Below are 21,280 nucleotides of genomic sequence, written 5' to 3'. Positions count from 1 at the left end.
AAGATCCAAAATGGGAGGCTCAGAAAGGACCATGGGGAACTTCCCCACCACTTGCACATCCAGATCTGCCCTAGGTTCTGTCTGGGCCTCTGTTCCTGCTGGCCTAACATTGCCAATGACCCTGCCCTCATTCCACTTAGGGAAATCCTTCTCACTTGCCTAACATAAATGATTCTGACTCTGTGTAGCCTTCCTTTTTTTTTTTTTTTTTTTTGAAGATTTTATTTATTTATTCATGAGAGACACAGAGAAAGAGAGGCAGAGACACAGGCAGAGGGAGAAGCAGGCTCCATGCCGGGAGCCTGATGTGGGACTCGATCCTAGAACCACGGGATCACGACCTGAGCCAAAGGCAGACGTTCAACCGCTAAGCCACCCAGGCGTCCCCGTGTAGCCTTTATTGACTCAAATCACATTTAACTGCTGGGCTGGGTTGGCTTTTGTTTTGGGGTTTTTTGTTTGTTTTGTTTTGTTTTGTTTTTACTGTTCAGCTGGCATTTGTTTGAAGGTCTATTTGATCTTTCATTTCCTTTTGTTTTATATTATAGCTTTCTGAATGCCTGTTTCTTCCATCACGCCACAAGATCTTTGAAGGGCAAATCTTCAGATGTCCTGGCTGTGAAGCTCTAGGTAAGACAGACTTTCCAGACCTCTGCTTCCTTTAATTCCTGCAAACCAAGATTTAATATCAGAAGTTTATTGGGAGTTGATTCCAGGAAGTGCCAGAAGGCAAATGGGGGAGTGAGACAAAGAAAGGAAGGAACCCCAAATAGGGTGCATTACCAAGCAATTTACCGAACTGGGCACCTGGAATTTAATCCTGTTGGGCAACCTGGTGAGACAAAGGAGAATATAAGTGCACAATTTGGCTGATCAGTCAGCACAGATACCTCAGTTCCACCCAGAGATTTGGAAATAATTGGTCTGGGTGTGGTCTGGGCATCAAAGGCTTTTTGTTTTATATTCCCCAGGCTATTGAATATACAGCAAAGTTCAAGATCACTAGTGTAGGGTGCACCTCAGAGCTGAGTTGGGGGGTGAAAAAAGTGAGATGTTAGCTACCAACTCTGTTCATTGTCAATTGAAGAGATATTTCCCAGCTTATTCTGTGAGTGGTCTTAGCATGCTCTCTTGGCCAGAAAAAAAAAAAATTAATTAGTTAAAACCAAACCCCCAAACTCACAGATGCTGGTAGTCAGCAGTCCCGGGTTCATGAGGGTGAATATGGGTAGGGTGTTGCCTGCCTGCATTGCTACATGCTTCATCTCTAAAATGGGGGTTCAAATAAAGTGAATTTTTTGAGAGGATTAGCAAATGTCTGCTCAGTACCTGGTACACAAGAGGCACTCAATAAACGTTGTTATTATGATCTCTGCTGTGGGTTATTGCCGTATTCCCTTCCGCACCCAGCCGGGGGATTTGCACAGAGCAGTTGCCCAGTATCGTAATTATCTCCCCTCTAAGACAGCAGTGCTGGAAATCTGAATCGATGGGGCTGCTGAGACACATCATTCAATCCAGCAGTTCCTGAGAATCTGAAATAGAGTCTTCCCCTAGATGATCTGATATTTTTAACCTTGGCAGCACACCGGAATCACCTGAGGATTTGACAAGAAAAATCCCTGTGCCTGGGTCCCACCCCCAGAGATTTCGGATTTAATTGGTCTGGGGTGAGGCCTGGGCATTCCAGATTTGTAACAGCTCCCCTGGAGACTTGAACATTGCAGACAAGGTGATTATTAACCAAGAGTGGGGGGTCAGGTGGAGGGTTGGGGGATGAGCAGGGATAGGATGGTGGCATAATTTTCCCCTCTGGTCCATCCAAAGCCTGTCCTCCACTGTGTCCTGGGGCTTTCAGAGACTCTGGTGTCTTGGAAAGAGGCGGGATTGGGATCCTGGTGGGGGTCCTCCTATCAAAGGGGGACTGTCCCCCTATCAAAGGGTGCTTGGCCGGGTCAGTTGGTAGAGCATGTGGCTCTTGATCTCCGGGGTCATGAGTTCAAGCCCCACATTGGGCATGGAGCTACTTAAAACAAAACAAAACAAAAAAGAAGGAATTGAAGTCATTAGGGAGAGAGATGGGAGAAACGATCTCAGAGCCTTCATGAGCTCCTTCCAGGCAGGGTGCTGGGCGCTGTACACACATGGTTAGTAAAAGCAGTCACAGCTCACCCATATGGGTTACCTGCTGTGTGTCAGGACTCTTCTAAGTGCTCATTTGCTGCTCTCATGATGCATAGCTTGTATCCCCATTCCACAAACAAGGAGATTTGGAGAGGAGGAGTGACTTGCCTGAGGTCACACAGGGGTGGCGCCGGACCACAGCCCAGTGAATGAGCTATCATACTGTCTTAATCAGACGTGGTAAAAAGCAAGGAGGCCACAATCACACCAAGGGGACAGAACAGTCTCTGAGTCCAATCCTGGCCTGCCCAATTCTGAAACTCTTCCTGGTCCCTTGCCCCAGCCTGTTCCCATGGCCCAATATTCCTTCTCTGGCCCCACTCTGGGCAAGTCTGGTCTCTCTTAATCATTTCCTCCCTATTGATGACCAGGCCCATTAAAGCAGACCCTGCCAGTAGCCTATGTAGCCTCACTGGGTCTCAGCCACAGCCAGGGCCTCCATCCCAACTGGTCCCTACATGGACTCCCACCGTCATCAAATCAGGCCCACTTAGCACAGAACGTACATCTCTAGCCCAACAAGGATGGTGCCTATTGGTAGGTCCCAGGGTGGCCTGATGTTCCTGCTGGGGTGTCTTACCACATTCCATCTCCAACATATTTTTAACCAGGGCTGTGGGGGCACCGGGAAAGATGTGTTTTGCTGGAGTGTGCACAGCCCAGCCGGTCTCAGGCACCCACCAGCTCCTCATACCCAACTGGGCAGATAATGCAGGACTCACCCTCTTTCCCCTCCCAGGCTCAGATCTATGTCCCTTTGAGAAAGTTCAGGAAGGCTGTGCTGCAATCTGGTAACACTGTTACCAATCTAAGGGCTTATAATGAACCAAATTATGCTGAATTAATTGGTTGTCATTAGCAGTGTCAGGGAGGGGGCTGGGGAGCAAGCAGCATCCACCAAGCTTGGGAAAAAGAGAGGCGGAGGCAGGACAGCCCACAATACAAAATGCGCTGCACAGCTTGTGCGAGAGAATTCCTTACTGTCAGCTCTTGCCAAAATAGCCAAGGCACCCACTCTTGCCTCTGACAGCACCTCTATTCTGAAACTGGATTCCCAGCCTTCGGCTTTGAACACTGCCTCCAGGTGCACCTGTCCTTGTTCACAAGAGCCACAACACAGCCTTGATGACAAGAATGAGGCTGTACCAGCCCCCCACTTCCCCAGTGAGCTTCAGGGTCAAATTACAAAGGAATCGGGAGGCCCCATCTCTTGGCCTAACATCCTCCTTCCTGCCTTGATGGAACAGGCAAGTGAGGAGTCCCCAAGTTAGTAATCACATCTAGTTAAGTGCTTGTAGGAAACAGAAAACAGAGGCTCAGAAGAACACACATGGTCTTGATCTTGAGATGGTGCAGAACAGCGCTGGCGTAGAGCCAAGAGCACCTGCCAGAGGCTACTCAAGCCCAGAGGTCTCATCCTGGCTCTGCTACTGATGAGCTATGTGGCCCTGGACCAGTCCTTCCCTTCTCTGATATTGAAATGACCAGTTGATGTGAATCTGGGGGTCTCAGACACTGAGAGGAGGCAGGGGTCTTGCAGCCATTACTGAGATGTAGGAATCTTCGTGTATGTCCTGCACACACGTTTGTGGGTGGGGAAAGGAAAGCCTCACACTCACATGTACTATTGTTTTTTCAAAGGAATATCGAATTGATGGTTATGAATAAAATAAAATTCCATTTTAAGGCAGTCGCTGAATTCACAGGAGTTTTTGGTCATTCTTTTCTTTTTTTTTAAGATTTTATGTATTTATTCTTTTTTTTTAAGTTTTTTTTTTAAGCTTTTCACTTATTTATTTATTTCTAGAGACACAGAGAGAGAGAGAGAGAGAGAGAGAGATGAGGCAGAGACACAGGCAGAGGGAGAAGCAGGCTCCATGCAGGGAGCCCAATGTGGGACTAGATCCGGGTTCTCCAGGATCACACCCCAGGCTGCAGGCAGTGCTAAACCGCTGCGCCACCGGGGCTGCCCTATGTGTTTATTCTTGAGAGACACAGAGAAAGAGGCAGAGACACAGGCAGAGGGAGAAGCAGGCTCCCTGCAGGGAACTTGATGTGGGACTCGATCCCAGGACCCCAGGACCACGACCTGAGCCAAAGGCAGATGCTCAATCACTGAACCACCCAGGTGTCTCCATTATTTTCTTTTTTGATGAGACTTTATCTTTTAAATTTCTTATTGTGGTAAAATATGCATGACATAAGACGATCTCAACCATTTAGAAGCGTACAGTCGAGTGGCATTAATGAAATACATTTGAGCTGTTGTTCAACCACCACCACCACCCATCTCCAAAACTTTTTCATCCTCCCAAACTTAAACTCTACCCATCAAACACTAACTCCCCATTATTCCCCTTCTACCCAACCCCTGGTAACCACTGGCTATTATTTTCTTCTTATTTTTTTTTAGGGGGGTAGGGGTTTAGAGGGAAAGGGAGAAAGAAAATCTCCAGCAAGCTCCACTCTCAGCATAATGCCCAGCACAGGGCTCGATCTCACAACCCTGAGACCATGACCTGAGCCAAAATCAAGAGTTGGATGCTTCACTGACTGAGCCACCCAGGCAACCCTGGTTATTATTTTCTTAATCAAAAGACACCCGGGAGGGGGCATCTGAGTAACTCAGTGGTTGAGTGTCTGCCTTCAGCTCTGGGCATGATCCTAGGGTCCTGGGATCGAGTTCTACATCAGGCTCCCCACAGGAGCCTGCTTCTCTCTCTGCCTATGTCTCTGCCTCTCTCTATGTCTCTCATGAATGAATAACTAAAGAATCTGAAAGAAAGAAAGAAAGAAAGAAAGAAAGAAAGAAAGAAAGAAAGAAAGAAAGAGAAAAGAAAGAAAGAAAGAAAGAGAAAGAAAGGAAGGAAGAAAGAAAGACCCGAGAAATCAGAATAGTGGTTTCCTCACAGGCCTGGAAAGGGCACAGAGGAGCCTCGTGGGCAGCAGGAACTGTCCTATATCTTGATGTGCTGGCAGTTACAAGGGTGTGGACGTATGTAACATTCACTGAGCTATTCAATTACAAGTTATGCACTTTGCCGTACGCTTATTATACCCGAAATAACATAATTTTAAAAAGGGGGTGAGCCATGAGTTCAAATGGTTAAAATAACAACATCACAGGCCGGGAAGGGCCACATCTTTCCCCTGGTCAGGTTGTTAGGTGAGTGTATACCTTGCTTGTACAAACAGGGCAGGATTTGTCCTATCCTGAAATAATGCTAGGTAATGGACCATTTGTTTATTTATTTGTGAGAGAAAAATCATACCTTCTTTGAGCCAGGCCCTGTATAAGTCCCTGGAGATGCTGAAAGGGTCCCTAACCTCATGCAGCTGCATCAACCAATGCTATCTCCCTCACCCACCTCCGACATGAATGACCAGGTTCTGTGCCACCCCACCTAAAAGCTCCTGCTCAATCTCAGCTCACTTCCTCTCCTGTCCTCTCAGCAGAGGTCACCTTAAAGACTCTCTGAGGGCACATGGTGAAGCTCTGGCCAGATGATCATTAGTAGGGAGTAATCCTCTTTGCCAGGCAAAACAACCTCTACTCTTTCATAAACCCGTTACTCCTCAAACCCTCTGATCAAAGCACCTTGGTTTAACTCTAACTGGATGGTGTTGCAGTTTATCTGCTTTTGTGTCTTTGACCTGGAACTTCTGGAAGAAAGGGACTTGCTATATTCCATCGTGGTGTCGATTCTATTTATCCAGTGCCAAATATGTGCAGAGCGCAGAGCCTGGCACGTGGTAGATACTCACGAAGTTAATTGAATGGATCGGTGAGTTGGGTAGAGTAGTAGCAAGTCCAGAGTGGGTCCGAGGGTCACACAGCCATGACTGCAGGCGACACTCATGCCCAGACTCAGGCCCACCCTTCTTCTCTTGGCAGGCAGCAGCCACCCCATAAAACTTTCTGTCTATCCCTTTGAAGAGGTGGGTTTGATTTACATCAGCCATCACGCAGCAAAAATATGGGCCTTCAAACTTTTATTGCCTTTTTATTATTCCTGGTGACGCACAGAAATATCATCCAAAACATTAGCAATTACTTGAAGTTGCATGTTCTAGCAGTGTGGGGATGGGGGCTTTTCTAATTTGATAAGTCAGGGTGTTTCTATCAGGCAGGCCCAGGAGCCTCGGCAATACTGCAGCTGATTCAAAAGCAGAAATGATCTTTCAAGCCTCATTTTCATCTCCATCAGCACCCTATCAGACACCTTACGCCTGAGCCAATTCCCATCCATGTATAATTTATACATTTGATTTCAATAGATTAATCTCTGCCTCATTCACCAGGGGGTGGGGCAAGGAGAGCTCCCTCTTTTATTTTTCATGGTGAGTGATCATGTATTTTTCCATAGATTTCATTCTGCTCCCGCCTGGAGAATCATTTTTGTAAGACTAATCTCAAGCTTGCTTTCCTTAAGTTTTTAGGACTAGGTGGACTGGTGGCCACATATGTGGTTTTTTTCCAATTTCTGCAAGAGGTGGGTTCATCGCAGGCAGATCAGAGGGGAGACCACCCTGTCCCCTCCTGATGCTTAGAAATGACCACCTACTTTGGGGCTGGAAGATGGATGCTGGGAGAAGGCTGAAGCCACACTCACCCGGCACCAGGGAGCCCACTGACTTTTTTTTTTTTTTAAGATTTTATTTATTCATGAGAGACAGAGAGAGAGAGACAGAGAGGCAGAGAGGCAGAGACACAGGCAGAGAGAGCAGGCTCCATGCAGGAAGCCCGACATGGGACTCGATCCTGGGTCTCCAGGATCACGCCCTGGGCTGAAGGCAGCGCTAAACCGCTGAGCCACGGGGCTGCCCAGCCCACTGACTTCTGAGACGGGTGTTCGCTCCCACCCCCTAAGTTCCCAGGGCCCTCCTCAAGTAGCTTAAGTAGGTCTCCTGGAAGAAGACCAGAACATCACCAGAGAAAGACTAAGTGCTATTTCCTAAGCCTAACAAATTCTCACAATGCCAGACTCTGTTGTTCTCCCCTTTCTCCAGTTTTCTGCCCTGTTGGCTACTGTGAGAATCTCACCCAATTTTGGAGTCCCAGGGTTCCAAGAACTACCTTGGCAGTGATAGAACCCCTCCCCACACCTCGGACCCAAAGCCTCTCCTCAAGGGACTTGTGCTTCTCTGTGCCCTAGCAACCTCATGCCTGGCAGTCCAGCCACAGCCTTCCTTCTAGACTTCTAGAAACTCTTCCTGGTGGGCCAGTGTGGCAGCTTGTATTCTCCAAGATGGCTGCCACAAGGTCTCCCATCCCACATGTCCTCACATTGCGACACTGATGATTCTCCCATCCGGAGACGTGGGCTAAGTTTCCTCCACTCGAATCCAGGCAGACATGTGACTGGGGCAGAAGTAATGTTCTGTTTCCACCTGGTTCTCTTGGAACCCAGCTGCCGTGTTGTGGGGAAGCCCAGACCACATGGAGAGGCTCCGTGCAGGTGGCTGGGTGACAGTCCCTGCTGAGATCCTAGCCGACAGCCAGCATCATGGCCTGTCACGTGAGCGAGGAAGCCTTTGAAATGTCTCCAGCTCCAGCTACCGTCTGACCCCAGGGATCCTTAACCAAAGCCGTATAGCTGAGGCCAGGTAGTCTATAGCACCATGAGAGATAATAATAAAATGTTGTTGTTTTCTGCTACTACTTACGGAGATGATTCATTTCAAAGCAATAGATAACTGAAATAGGCCTGGTGAGCAGAGCAAGTAAAGACAAAAGTGGGCCTCTGGCAGCTTTTCCACCTCCCCAGCTAAAAAAGATACCCCATCTTTATGCAAAATCACATGCACATGAGTGCTGGCAGCCTCTGGTCCTCCCTTAGCAGATGCTTGGAAAGGAGGACAAGGTGGGGGGGATCCCTGGGTGGCTCAGCAGTTTAGCGCTGCCTTTGGCCCAGGGCGCGATCCTGGAGTCCCGGGATCAAGTCCCACGTCAGGCTCCCTGCATGGAGCCTGCTTCTCCCTCTGCCTGTGTCTCTGCCTCTCCCTCTCTCTCTCTTTGTCTATCATGAATAAATAAAAAAGGAGGACAAGATGGGGAAGAAAGAGAAACAATATCCATTTAGTGCTTGCCATATATGAGGAAAGTGACTTCTTGCCCATTATACAGATGAAGAAACTGATGTCCAGAGAAGTTAAGTGACTTGCGTGAGGTCACCCTGCTAACACGTGCGCTTTGTGAAGCGAGGTCTGCATAAGTAGCCTATGGTCTAACTAACACACATGTGGAGGAAAGAGATACTCAATACATATCAGTTGAATGAATGAATGAATGAATGAGTGAATGAATGAATGCATTCTGCTTGCCTTCTCTCTCTGGCCTTTCTCTTTCCTGGTGGCTCAGAAGGCAAGTTGAACAATCAGACAACCCACCTGATTTGCTTTTCCTAGGAAGGGGAAGAGAAGGGAGGACACGGGTGTGAGCTGAACCCAGGACCGCACTGTGGCTAGTCTCATGAAGACAGGCTGGCCTTCCTGCTGGGCAATGGTCACCATTCCGCCCTCCCTCTCTGGCCAGGGCCTCGGGGCTACCTCCTCTGGTCTCAGCTCTCTTGAAGGTTCAGCTACCTGCCTGGGTTCCTGGTTGTCCTGCCTGTGTGTGCAGTATCTGGTGTCAGTTCCTAGATGCAGGGCCAGCGGGCTTCTCTGTGCACCCTTGTCCTCTCCAAGCACAGCTGGAATCAGAAATAACTTTCTCCAGTGCCACAGGCTTTTGAGAGGGCTGCAGGTCCTGTAGCTGCACTGCCTTTCCCTTGTTCATTTTTTATTTATCCCAATCATTTTTTCCAGAAAGGGGGAGAAGGCAAGCATGCAGAGGAAGCTACACTGACCAAGCACTGACCATGTCCAAGCACTGTATAATGTACACAAATCATCTCATTTGATTTTCATAATAAGGCTACAAGCTACATATTATTATCCTTATTTTACAGACAAAGAAAGCGAGGCTCAGAGAGGTTAAGTAATTTTCCTGAAGTCACATAGTTATATGATTTGGAACTTGATTTCAAGCCCCATCAAGTCTGTATCTAAAGCTCTTTTCCTTTTTCCCAGGAATGAGAGTCCTCTTGCCCCCAAAGCAGATAGGACCATTATGGGACCAGGTGATAATCCCATCTCTGTCACCCACATATGGAGCTGGGGCAATAAACACTGGCAAAGATCACAAGGGCGATACTCAGTAAAATGAATCTGAGCTGGCCTGAGCTTCTTTGCTTCTGTCTGCAAGACAAGTGAAATTCAGGTATTTAGTTCTGGCCTGAACTCATCCCTCAGCCAACTACCACAACCTGCCACAACCCTGCCTCTCAGAGCTCAGACCAGGCCAGACGCCTCCCCCACGTAGCTGACCTAACCCACCACTGAACTCCATTTCTGCTGAATCCCATGGCGGCATAGAGGTTCAACACCTAGGCTCAGGAAGCTAAACAGCGTGGGTTCAAATCCTGGTTCTTAATACTAATATGACCTCTAGCAAGTTATTCAACCTGATCTTGGCTCAGTTTCTCCATTCGCACAATGGAGCTAATGAGGGAAAACTCACCCCTGAGGACTGTGAGTTAGCTCGTTGAAAAGGCTTATCACATAGGAAGTTGGTTACCAATGCTATTTCTGGTTTGATTTAAACGCTGCCTGAGCATACGTCCTCCACACCCAGAAAGAACACTTTCTAGGGCTTGCAGCATGCCATTCCAAAGCCCATATGAAACAGCCCTGCCGGCCCCCTCACCCCACCGATCGCCCATCAGAGAGCCAGCCAGGGACTGGCTGGGAGGCCTTTCCACATAAAGAAGGATGCTCTTTGAAATTGGCCAGGTGTGGCCTTCATAACTCACAAGCCAGCTGCACCCTTCTTTCCCTTCATGTGGCACAAACTGCTTCACCACATTCAGGCCTCACCTTGAACCCTCAGATCATTTCCTCCAATTGCCTGTGCCTGGCCTGGAGGCAGTGCCCCACGCAGAGAGCAGGAGAAACAGCTGCTCATTATTTTTGCCTCCTCCCCTCCATTAGGATATGAATCACTTCACAAGAGAGGACTCTACAGCCGGAGGGTGAAGTGGTGACCTCACTGCTCCGTTCACTAAGTTCCAGGCATCCCCAAAATGCCAGTGACCTTTTCGTTCCCTTTGATGAGTTGATGCCAGGCTTCAATGGCAGAGATTGTGCCCCCAGCCCCCAAGTTCAGGTGCAGAGCCATTCCAGCACATCAAGGGATTCTAAACTCTAAATGGCACAGGTTAGAGTTTATTGAGTGTGTTTGTGGCTTTTTCCCATCGGTACCCTGACCGGTAATAGCAAAGTCAAGTTGAAGCCAGGTTGGCCCAAGATGTAGAAGCAGAACACTAATTCTGTTAGGCTTCTCAACAGAGCCATCCCGAATCGCCAAGGTAACCCCACGCACCCTGTCCACCTGCCTCACGTGTATAGCAGCCCACATTCATTCCCTGGTTCCTTCTGTCAGCTGACATGTATTTACCTCCTATATCAGAATTTTTAAAAAGATACTCACTGAGCTCCTGATTTGTAGCAGGTCAAGTGCTAAGTGATAAACAGGTACTGTCTCATTTGTTCCTCATAATTACCCTGTGAGGTAGGTAGTATTATTAAACCCATTTTATTGAGGTGGAAACTGAGGCTCGGCATGGTTAAGAAACTTGTCTAGATTTCACATCCAATGAACAAACAGCTGAGCCAGGATTTGTTTTGTTCTCTGTTTTTTTTTTAAGATAGATTTATTTAGGGATCCCTGGGTGGCGCAGCGGTTTGGCGCCTGCCTTTGGCCCAGGGCGCGATCCTGGAGACCCGGGATCGAATCCCACGTCGGGCTCCCGGTGCATGGAGCCTGCTTCTCCCTCTGCCTATGTCTCTGCCTCTCTCTCTCTCTGTGACTATCATAAATAAATAAAAATTTAAAAAAAAAAAAAAAAAAAAAAAAAAAAAGATAGATTTATTTATTTACCCATTCACTCACTCATTCATTCATTCATTCATTCATGAGAGACACACACACAGAGAGGCAGAGGCACAGGCCCAGGGAGAAGCAGGTTCCATGCAGGGAGCCCAATGTGGGATTCGATCCTGGGACTCCAGGATCATGCCCTGGGCCAAAGAAGGACACTCAACCACTGAGCCACCTAGGCATCCCATCTTTCTCTTGTTTTAATATCAAGAGGTCTGAGTTCCTGGACTTTTCTACAACATATTCATTAACTGTCATTGCGAGAAATGCCAAAGTTAAAGATGAATAGGCAAAGGGGAGCCTGGGTGGCTCAGTCAGTTGAGTGTCTGCCTTCAGCTCAGGTCATAACCTCAGGGTCTTGGAATCGAGTCCTGCATTGTGCTCCCTGCTCAGTGGGGAGCCTGCTCGCCCTCTGCCCCTCCCCCTGCTTGTACTCTCTTTCTTTCTGTCTCTCTTGCTCACTATCTCTCTCAAATAGCTAAATAAAATCTTCAAAAACAAATGAATGGGAAAAATAATTTAAGATGCTGAAATCTTGCAATGGATACCTAGGTGGGTATTATGATATAATCATCCCTGTTATGGTTAACATTTTAAATTTTCATCATGTTTTAAATAAAAAAGTTAATAATTGAAAGAAAGAAAATACCAGGGACCCCTGGGTGACTCAGTGATGGGCATCTGCCTTCAGCTCAGATCATGACCCCAGGGTCCTGGGATCAAGTTCTACATCAGGCTCACTGCAGGGACCTGCTTCTCCCTCTGCCTGTGTCTCTGCCTCTCTCTCTGTATCTCTCATGAATAAATAAGTCAAAAATCTTAAAAAAAAAAAAAAAAAGGAAAGAAAGAAAGAAAAATACCAAAGTTGAAAACCTAGAAAAAGTAGCCCCACCAATAGCTGTATTCAAAATCCACCATCCTGGTACCAGATCTGAGCACCTCAGCATGGTCACCTAGACTCAGTATGTGAGGAAAGCGTAAGCAGTGCTTCCCAAAGTCTGTCCTATGGAACCCCTACCCCAAGAGATGCTATACCATAACAAACAAACAGACAAAAATGCCAAAAAACTCAGTTCCATAATTAAACAGGTTTGAGAGACTCTATATACTCTAGTTCCTAAGGGTTTACTACACTCCTTAGCAAATTGTAAGTTTGAGAAGTTTTTCAGTAAAGAGATCTGTTTCCCTTTCTTTAACTCAGCACCTCTTCAATTTATATAATCCCAGAATCCTTTTATCCTTTTTAGGTTCCATGGAATCAGTGTTCAGTGGAACAGACTTTGGGAAATGCTGTTCTGGTATCTCCACCCTCGCCTGAATCAGACCAGGTTCATCTGCAGATCATCAGCCTGCCAGCTATAACCACCCACTCCTCGGGCAGTGCCAACGAGGCCAGCAGCACGTGGCCTGGGCCCGTGGAGCAGAGCTCCCGCTCCCACTACTAGCAGAGGGGCCCCCTGGCTGCCTCTCAGACCCCTGGACTCCGGAGCCAGCGGCCAGCCCAGCCCACAGATGACCTCCCTTGACTTGATCCCCCGCCTTCAGGGAGAGCCTCCCGGACTCCCAGTGCCAGCCCTGTCACAACAGCCCCCACAGCATGCATGCCTGATCCCTGCCTGAGAGGACCCGCCAGGAAGAAAGCCTGGGTGACAAGCTTGACCCACGAGGTAGGGACCCCCTGAGCAGCACTTGAGCAGAGCCCTGTGCTGGGGAATCAGCCTGTGTTTAAGCAGAGGCATCCGACAGCTTGCAGGACGAAGACACAAACAGCTCCCAAGCTCCAAACGCCTTCACAAACTTCCAGTGTGTGAAAGAACCCACCTGCCTCTCCAGCACCCCACCCACCAGGTGACACCGGCAGCAGCCACTGCCACCGCCTCCACCCCCGACAGCCAAAGTCATGCGAACACTACCAGCCTTTGCCGGTCGGCTCCTAAAGTTGGGGCCAGCATCACTGGTACATTCTGTCCAGCTCAGAGCTGAGGGCACAGGTCAGGGAATAGTGAGAATCCCAGGATGGGATGGTCTGGGGATGTGGGGTGTGTGAAATCAATATAGTTGTCTACTTCCTCATGAAATTTGCTTCTCCAAGACAAGCATCCTCTTTTTAAAGCATTGGGATTAGGGACGCCTGGGTGGCTCAGTGGTTGAGCGTCTGCCTTCAGTTCAGGGCTTGATCCTGGGGTCGGTCCTGGGATCGAGCTCCACATCGGACTCCCCACGGGGAGCCTGCTTCTCCCTCTGCCTATGTCTCTCTCTGTGTCTCTCATGAATAAAAAATAAAATCTTTAAAAAATAATAAAGAAAGAAAATAAAACAATGCTGATGGCTTCATGTGTGTATGTGTGGGTAGGGAAGGGAAGTCCAGAACACAGGAAGAAGCCAAAATGTAAGGGTTCTGTTAGACAGCACTGCCTTTAAAAGGTCCATGTTTCCCATGATTGATAATGAACTTCGGCATCAATAAACTGCTCACCTTCCCCGCCTTACCCCCACTCCCAATGGGTCCCCCCACCGTGAAATTTATAGTGCCTCTCTTGGATTGCTACAGTCTACAGCATGCGTAGAACCGAAACAGCAGCTAGAGGGCAAGGCAATTAACCACTTCCCTAGGCTGAAGTTCCAGCCTCTTACTGCCTTGATAATTTACTTGGTAAAGTGGCAGGCACCTTGGCTCAGAGTCACTTTCCAAATCTATTTAAAAGTCCCCGAGTTCTGCTGAGTCTGATTTCACTCTCTGAACAGGACAAAAACAATAAAGTCTTCAACAGTTCATTGTCTGGTGCTAAATATCACCCGTGATACTTACTTAAAAGCTTGTAATTACAATACAACTTGGTTTTCCTGCAGAGCTTCCATTCCTGGTATACTAGGAGACAGAATTAGTGGTTTTATTGTCTTAGCGCATCTTTGGAGCAGTGGGCCAAAGATTATATCACTGGGTGTCATCCCTTCTCCACCACGTCTTCTTATTTCTGCAGAGATCCTGCAGCCCTCAGACCCAGCCTCACGGTTCTCCTGGACGAGTTGTGGAGGTTCTGAGCTTTTGGGGAAAATACAAGAAATGGAAATGCTAAGAACAAAAGGAGCCAAAATTATATCACAATCTGTCCAATTCTGAACCAGTGATATTGTCTACCCTGACCTCTCCTTGCCCCCCACTGCATTTTCTCCTGCTTCTTATTCAGTGAACAGCTCCACCATCCACCACTGGCTCAAGTCACCAACATGGCGGTCATCTGGGACTTACCCATTTCCCTTGCCACTATCCCCATGCCAGATTCACCCAATCTCCTGAATCCTGTCAGGGCTATTGTTTCTTCTCAAGTTTACCTCTACCTTCTCTGTTCTGACCACCACCACTTTTCTTGGTTTAACAACAGGCTCCTATGCAATCTCCCTGCCTCCAGGCTTGCTCCCTTTTCTCTATTCTCCACACCACAGCCAGGATAATCTTTAACATAAAACCCAAAATAGATCAGGTCACTGCTCTGCTTAAAACCCCTCAGGAACTTCCTGCATTCACCAGGACAAAATTCAAATTCTGACCTTGGTACCTAATACCCCTCCTGTCGGCATCATGGTACCTAATACCCTTCCTGTTGGTGTCTGGGGCCACCTCTCCAGCTTCCTTTCTTGTACCCTCTCTCTCTCTCTCTCTTTTTTTTTTTTTCTCCAAAGATCTTATTTATTTATTCATGAGAGACACAAAGAGAGAGAGAGAGGCGGAGACATAGGCAGAGGAAGAAGCAGGCTCCACGCAGGAAGCCCGATGTGGGACTTGATCCCAGGTCTCCAGGATCACACCCTGGGCTGAAGGTGGCACTAAACCACTGAGCCACCAGGGCTGCCCTTGTACCCCTTCTCTTATCAAATATTAAACTATTGTAGTTCTCAGAACACATCATGCCTTTCATGCTTCTAGCTTTGGCACATACTGTTTCCACGTTCTGGAGCAAGTTTCCATCTTTCTCCCAGCTAAGTCCATTCCATTCTCCAAGACTCATCTCCTGCAGAACTTCCTCTGGAAAACTTTCTAGAGAGGTAAAAAGACCATCTTGCCTCCCTACTCTTCCCAAGTGTTCACATAAAATCATGCTGTTGTTGTTGTTTCTTAACCCTCTGGTATACGACACAAAGTGAGGCAGATCTCTGAGTAATGCCTGACCCATAGCATTCATCCTTCCTTTCCTCTACCATAAGGGAGCCCCACTTTGCTGTACTCACTCTCTCCGAAGAAGCTCCAAGCTTCAGGGAAAGCTGACCGCATCTGATTGGTCCAAGGGTAAATGCACTTCCTTTCACTAGAACTGGCTCAAGAATGTCACGTGACCTAGTTCTGACCAATGAAATATGCTATTTCTTGAAAGAAACAGAAAAGAGAGGGATCCCTGGGTGGCGCAGCGGTTTGGCGCCTGCCTTTGGCCCAGGGCGTGATCCTGGAGACCCAGGATCGAATCCCACATCGGGCTCCCGGTGCATGGAGCCTGCTTCTCCCTCTGCCTGTGTCTCTGCCTCTCTCTCTCTCTCTCTCTCTCTCTGTGACTATCATAAATAAATAAAAATTAAAAAAAAAATCTTTAAAAAAAAAAAAAAAAAGAAACAGAAAAGAGGTGCGAGATGTCCCTGCTTCTGCCTTCATATCAGATATATATTTGGTGTCAGGATCTCTTTGGCAGTTGGGTGAATTCTATGGACCCCTTCTTAGAATGATATTTTTATTTATGTATTTTTTAAATTAAAAAAAGATTTTATTTATTTATTCATGAGAGACAGAGAGGCAGAGACACAGGCAGAGGGAGAAGCAGGCTCCCTGCAGGGAGCCCAATGCAGGACTCAGTCCCAGGACCCTGGGATCACAACCTGAGCCAAAGGGAGACACCCAACCACTGAGCCACCCAGGTGCCACGGGAATGATATTTTTAGACATATCAAATAAACTATGTGCAAACAATTATAATGTCACACAACTATTAAAATATGAAAACATAAATACTTTTACTTTATTAACCAATAAAGTATTAACTAATTAATAAAGTATTAATACTTTATTAACACATTCCATATCAAGATCTAGTGGCAGGTCTAATAACTACTATAATTTCAAATTTTTAAGCATAAAATATATTTCATGATATATTCACAATTATAATGTTACTTAAAAATACATGTAACTTCTATTGGTGGCAAACTCATACTATTCTACTACTACTGTAGTTTGTTGCCTACATTCATAATCAAAGGAAATACCAAATTTTAGTTAGAGATTGGTTTTGTGATTCTTTTTCCTACTGAGGTTTGTGCATCCCTGAGTTTGTCCATGGAGCTCAGAAAATTCCTGCTCTGGACTTTTATACTCTCTGGTTGTGATGGCTGGAACCACTGCAGCCATTTTGCTAACGACCTAAGGATGAATTAGTATGGAGGTTAGCATAGCAAAAAGATGAAAGACTAGGTCAATGCTGATGCCGAGTCTCTAAACAACCAACCCCAGAGCCCATGGACTTCAGCTATGAAAAATGATAAAATTACATATTGTTTAAGCCCATTTGAGCCAGCATTTCCATTACTTTAGCTAATTTACAAAGTATAAAAAATATTTAACTTTATATCAGAGTCACTGTCATAGGACAGAATAAATTCGACATCTACACTATAATGAATACATTACATTTTAAAAAGGTAAATACTCAGAACTCCTCACTTTTCAATTATCTTACTACATTTTATTACTATGTATGCTCTTGAGGTTATTTACATCTATTGTGTCTGTCTGGTAGAAATACTACATGTAATGTAGTGCTACCATGGATCTCTTTCCAAATCCACATTCCATGACTTAAAGGTGGTAAATTGAAATCAGCCACAGTGGGAGTATCCATCATGGATACTGTTGATTGTAAGAACTTAAGAAAATGATGGTGAAATGTCAATAATGCAGACTCGATTTAAACACATGTAGTATCTCTACTTGCTACATTGTGACTGGCACAGAAAATTCAGGAAATGTTCTTTTAGAGCTCAAAAACTACTACTTGATTCAGCAAAGAAGTCACTATGTCATTAGTGAACAAATGAAGAGCCAATAGACATCGGTGGTGTTTCTCTCCTGTATTACTCCTTAACAGAAACGAAAATGTCAACCCATACTCACATTGGAATTATACTCACTTATTTAGTGACATGTGTGCCTTCTTTGCTGAATAGAATAGTAATCAAGCATTTATTCATAGTCTGATTTTGTCAAATCATGGTTGAATTGCAGCCATAGTTTAGCTATGGGCATAAGAGTTCAACAAAGGTCAGGCATCATGAGAATCAATTGCCTGTATGGGATTTACAATACTGCATTGTGTATCTTGTTATTTGTGAATTGTGTGTTACATTCCTTTTCTATCTATAAAATTTATAAAATTTTATAATAAACATATAAATTATATAAAGTTTATGACAAACATTTTTTTTCTGGAGAGCTGTTTTTTTTTTTTTTTAAGATTTTATTTATTTTATTTATGAGAGATCCATAGAGAGAGGCAGGAGACATAGGCAGAGGGAAAAGCAGGTTCCCTACAAGGAGCCCAATGTGGGACTGGATCCCTGGACACGGGATCACACCCTAAGCTAAAAGCAGATGCTCAGCCACTAAGCCACCCAGGTATCCTCCCAGAAAGCTGGTTTTTAAACATTTACTAGCACCCTATTTTAACCATCTTTGAATCCTGAATAGGGTGGGCCCTAGCTGATTATTAAGTTTATGATTCTGTCACACAGAGTAAGCAAAACTGGGTGAACAGCTCCCTTACAGAATTGTTTCACCAGGGGACTCCTGGGTGGTTCAGTGATTGAGCATCAGCCTTTGGCTCCGGGCATGATCCTGGGATCAGGGATCCAGTCTCGCATCGGGCTCCCTGCATGGAGCCTGCTTCTCCCTCTGCCTGTGTCTCTGCCTCTGTGTGTGTGTCTCATGAATAAATAAATAAAATCTTAAAAAAAAAAAAAAGAATTGTTTCACCAGACTTATTTCTTTTGAATGTGCTGTCTGTAACAATAGTATCTTTCATACTTGTTGCAATTGTCCTTGAGTGGGGACACTGGCGCTTTCATCCTCATATGCATAGCTTGGTGCACTTGCCCTAACAGGGGGATGCCCTGAAAGTAACAAAACTTGTAGAACCGGAGCCACACCCAGCCTTCCAATAGTTGTCTTTTCCTGCAAGTTTACCATGACACACATACCAGACCACTCCCTGGAGAGTATTTCCATGATAACAGGACTGGGGAAGGGAGCTTCCTTCCTCACCAGAGGTCCAGGGCAGTGGGGCAGCATGCTAAGAGGATAGTCCAGAGGCAGGCAGTGCCACAGAAATAGGGCACTCTGGGCAGGGGTGACTGTTGTGCAACAGGAGGCACTGAGCTCCATCGGGAGCGAGGGTCTTTCCAGAGCTGGGGAGATAATGTCAGACCACCTGGACTTGTTCACCAATACCCTTGGGGACTCCCAGATATGTTAGAGAGGGAAAGCCTAGTCCTACAGTTACTCAGGTGGGACTACCCAGCAGCAACCTTCCAGTTTCACGACTCAAGAGACCTCATTTGTACATTTGTCAAGCTTCATTTTGCAGACAAGAGAGCCCATCTCAGGAGAGAGATGACTCAACCAAAGGAGTCACATGGTGAGTCAGAGTCCAGCACTGTGGATGTGTCTCTGTTTCATCCAGTCTGCTCTAGGCAAGAATTCTCCTTTAAATAAGCAATAGAAGCATCAGCTCCTTGCATAGAAACACGTAGAGCCAGCTGGCATGTCTGTGAACCAGCAATTGTGCTTCTCCCAGACCATTTACAGCTTTGGAAGGAGAGTGCAGGGTGAGGGTGCTCCAGAAGCACGACGCCCAGGGCTTTTACACAACGGCCAAGCCGTCCCCACCTTGGCTCATCATCCACCTGATTCATCTGTGTCTGTGTCCGTCTGGCCCCCCAATACAATGCAAGTTCTCATATGCAGAGAACATGACATACATGAGCTATAGGGTCAGAACTGGTTTCAAATATCACTGTTGCCACTTACTAGCTGTGACACTGGGCAAGTCCAACATATCGATTAAAGTAAAGGTACAAAAATTCACTGAAGGCCTATAGAAGTCAGGATCTCTGTCGTTGTGGTTGAATCCCAATTCAAACAGGATTAAGCAAAAAAAGATAATTTACTGGCTCAGCCACCCCACTAATCCTGGAACAGATCTCGCAGACTTCGGATGGGGCCGGACCCAGAGGAAGGATTTCTTCAGGACCCACATTCACTCTCTCCGTCTCTGGCGTTCCCATTCTCTTCTTGGCTCTATTCTCCAACAGGCTCTTTACTCAGAGGAGGAAAGCGACGGCCCAAACTCCAGGCCCACCCACCGCGGGGCTCAGGCCAGGTGGAAACGAGACTCCCTCTCTTCTCAGTAACGCCCACAGGAATCCTGGGAGTCTCTTGGATTGGACCGATCTCAGTCACGTGCTGGACCTCTGAGCCAATTACTGCGGCGAGATAAATCCAGAGCACTGATTGGCCACGCATGGGTCACATGCTCCTCCCCGAGGGGGTGAAGCCCCGCCCAGAGCCCAGGTGCTACAAATGCTGTAGCGAGTAGAGAGAGTTCCTCAGAGAGAAACAGAGGACTGTTCCCGAAAGCGTGGGCAGTGGATTCTGGATCGCTGAAAAGATGGCATCAAATGCCCACTCTGGGGGCAGCCCGGGTGGCGCAGCGATTTAGCGCTGCCTTCAGCCCGGGACCTGATCCTGGAGACCCGGGATCGAGTCCCACATCGGGCTCCCTGCATGGAGCCTGCTTCTCCCTCTGCCTGTGTCTCTGCCTCTCTCTCTCTCAATCTCTGTGTCTCTCTCATGAATAAATAAATAAAATCTTAAACAACAGCAACAACCAAATGCACACTCTGCCTACTCTCTGCCAGGCCCTTGGTTCATTATTTTCATCAAACTCCACAACAATGTAATTTAACCTTTCAGAACTGCAGTTTCCTCTTTTAAAATGAGAATAATGAGATCTAATAAGAAGAATAGCTACCGCTTATTTAGTACTTACTGTACCAGGCACTGGGCTAAGTGCTGTATGTATTCCAACTCACTTAATTATTTATGTCTTAAGATGGTTGTTAGACATAAATTAAAATAGATGACATAAAAGGTCTGAGGCATTGTACCTGGCTGTAATAGGTGCTAAATGCTTAAATGTATTTTATTTGTTTCAGCCACTCACTTCCTTCAGTATTAAGCATCTAATACATAGTAGAGAAGTTGCATTAATGAATGAAAGTGGATTATTTCTGCATTTAATTATTTATATTTTACCTGGTTGCACAAAGGATGTGATATAACATACAGGACATACATCCAGCAATATAGTGCAATTATATAGGGGAAAATGAAATCAGAACCAATGGAATATGGAACTGAGAATGGAATAACAAGATAAGTGGAAAAATAAAATGTATTCGTGGAGACCATGAAATTAGTTTTTGAATTTGTCTCTGAGTTTCCTGGTAAACAGAGAAAAGGGAAACTGCATTAATCGTAGTTCTACAATTCCAGGGTGCGGGGGTGGGAGGCAGAATGTCATTCCTCAGCGAAAAGAATTTAAAACAATTAATGCAGGCAGCCGGGGTGGCTCAGTGGTTTAGCGCCTGCCTTCAGCCCAGGGCGTGATCCTGGGGACCTGGGATTGAGTCCCACGTAGGGCTCCCTGCATGGAGCCTGCTTCTCCCTCTGCCCGTGTCTCTGCCTCTCTCCCTTTCTGTCTCTCATGAATAAATAAATAAATCTTTAAAAAAATAAAATAAAACAATTAATGCCTTTAAGATAAAGGAATTATAGGGCACCTGGGTGGCTCAGTGGTTGAGAGTCTGCCTTTGGCTCAGGTCAGGGTCCTGGGATCGAGTCCCACATCAGGATCCCCACAGGGAGCCTGCTTCTCCCTCTGCCTATGTTTCTGTCTCTCTGTGTGTCTCTCATAAAAAAATAAACAAAATCTTTAAAAAAAAGATAAGGGAATTATGGTCAGAGGCGGGACAGGTACAGAGACAGAGATAGATTGTGTTTGGGGGAAAGAACAGTGG

The 21,280-nt window shown here is 46.4% G+C and overlaps 1 long non-coding RNA gene across 1 annotated transcript; it reads right to left on the bottom strand.

Moving 5' to 3' along the window:
* Positions 1-239: 239 nt before the first annotated feature.
* On the bottom strand, positions 240-19,623 carry LOC144286054 (uncharacterized). The gene is made up of 3 exons (XR_013354159.1): positions 18,401-19,623; positions 13,974-14,207; positions 240-668 (listed from the first exon to the last, which is right to left on the bottom strand). It is a non-coding gene; the product is annotated as an uncharacterized LOC144286054 (long non-coding RNA).
* Between the last annotated feature and the right edge of the window lie 1,657 nt (positions 19,624-21,280).

This window comes from Canis aureus, chromosome 16, assembly GCF_053574225.1.
Source record: "Canis aureus isolate CA01 chromosome 16, VMU_Caureus_v.1.0, whole genome shotgun sequence".
Classification (NCBI taxonomy): Eukaryota; Metazoa; Chordata; class Mammalia; order Carnivora; family Canidae; genus Canis; species Canis aureus.
The sequence above is the reverse complement of the archived record's forward strand: the minus strand, read 5'-3'. Positions and strand labels throughout refer to the sequence as shown.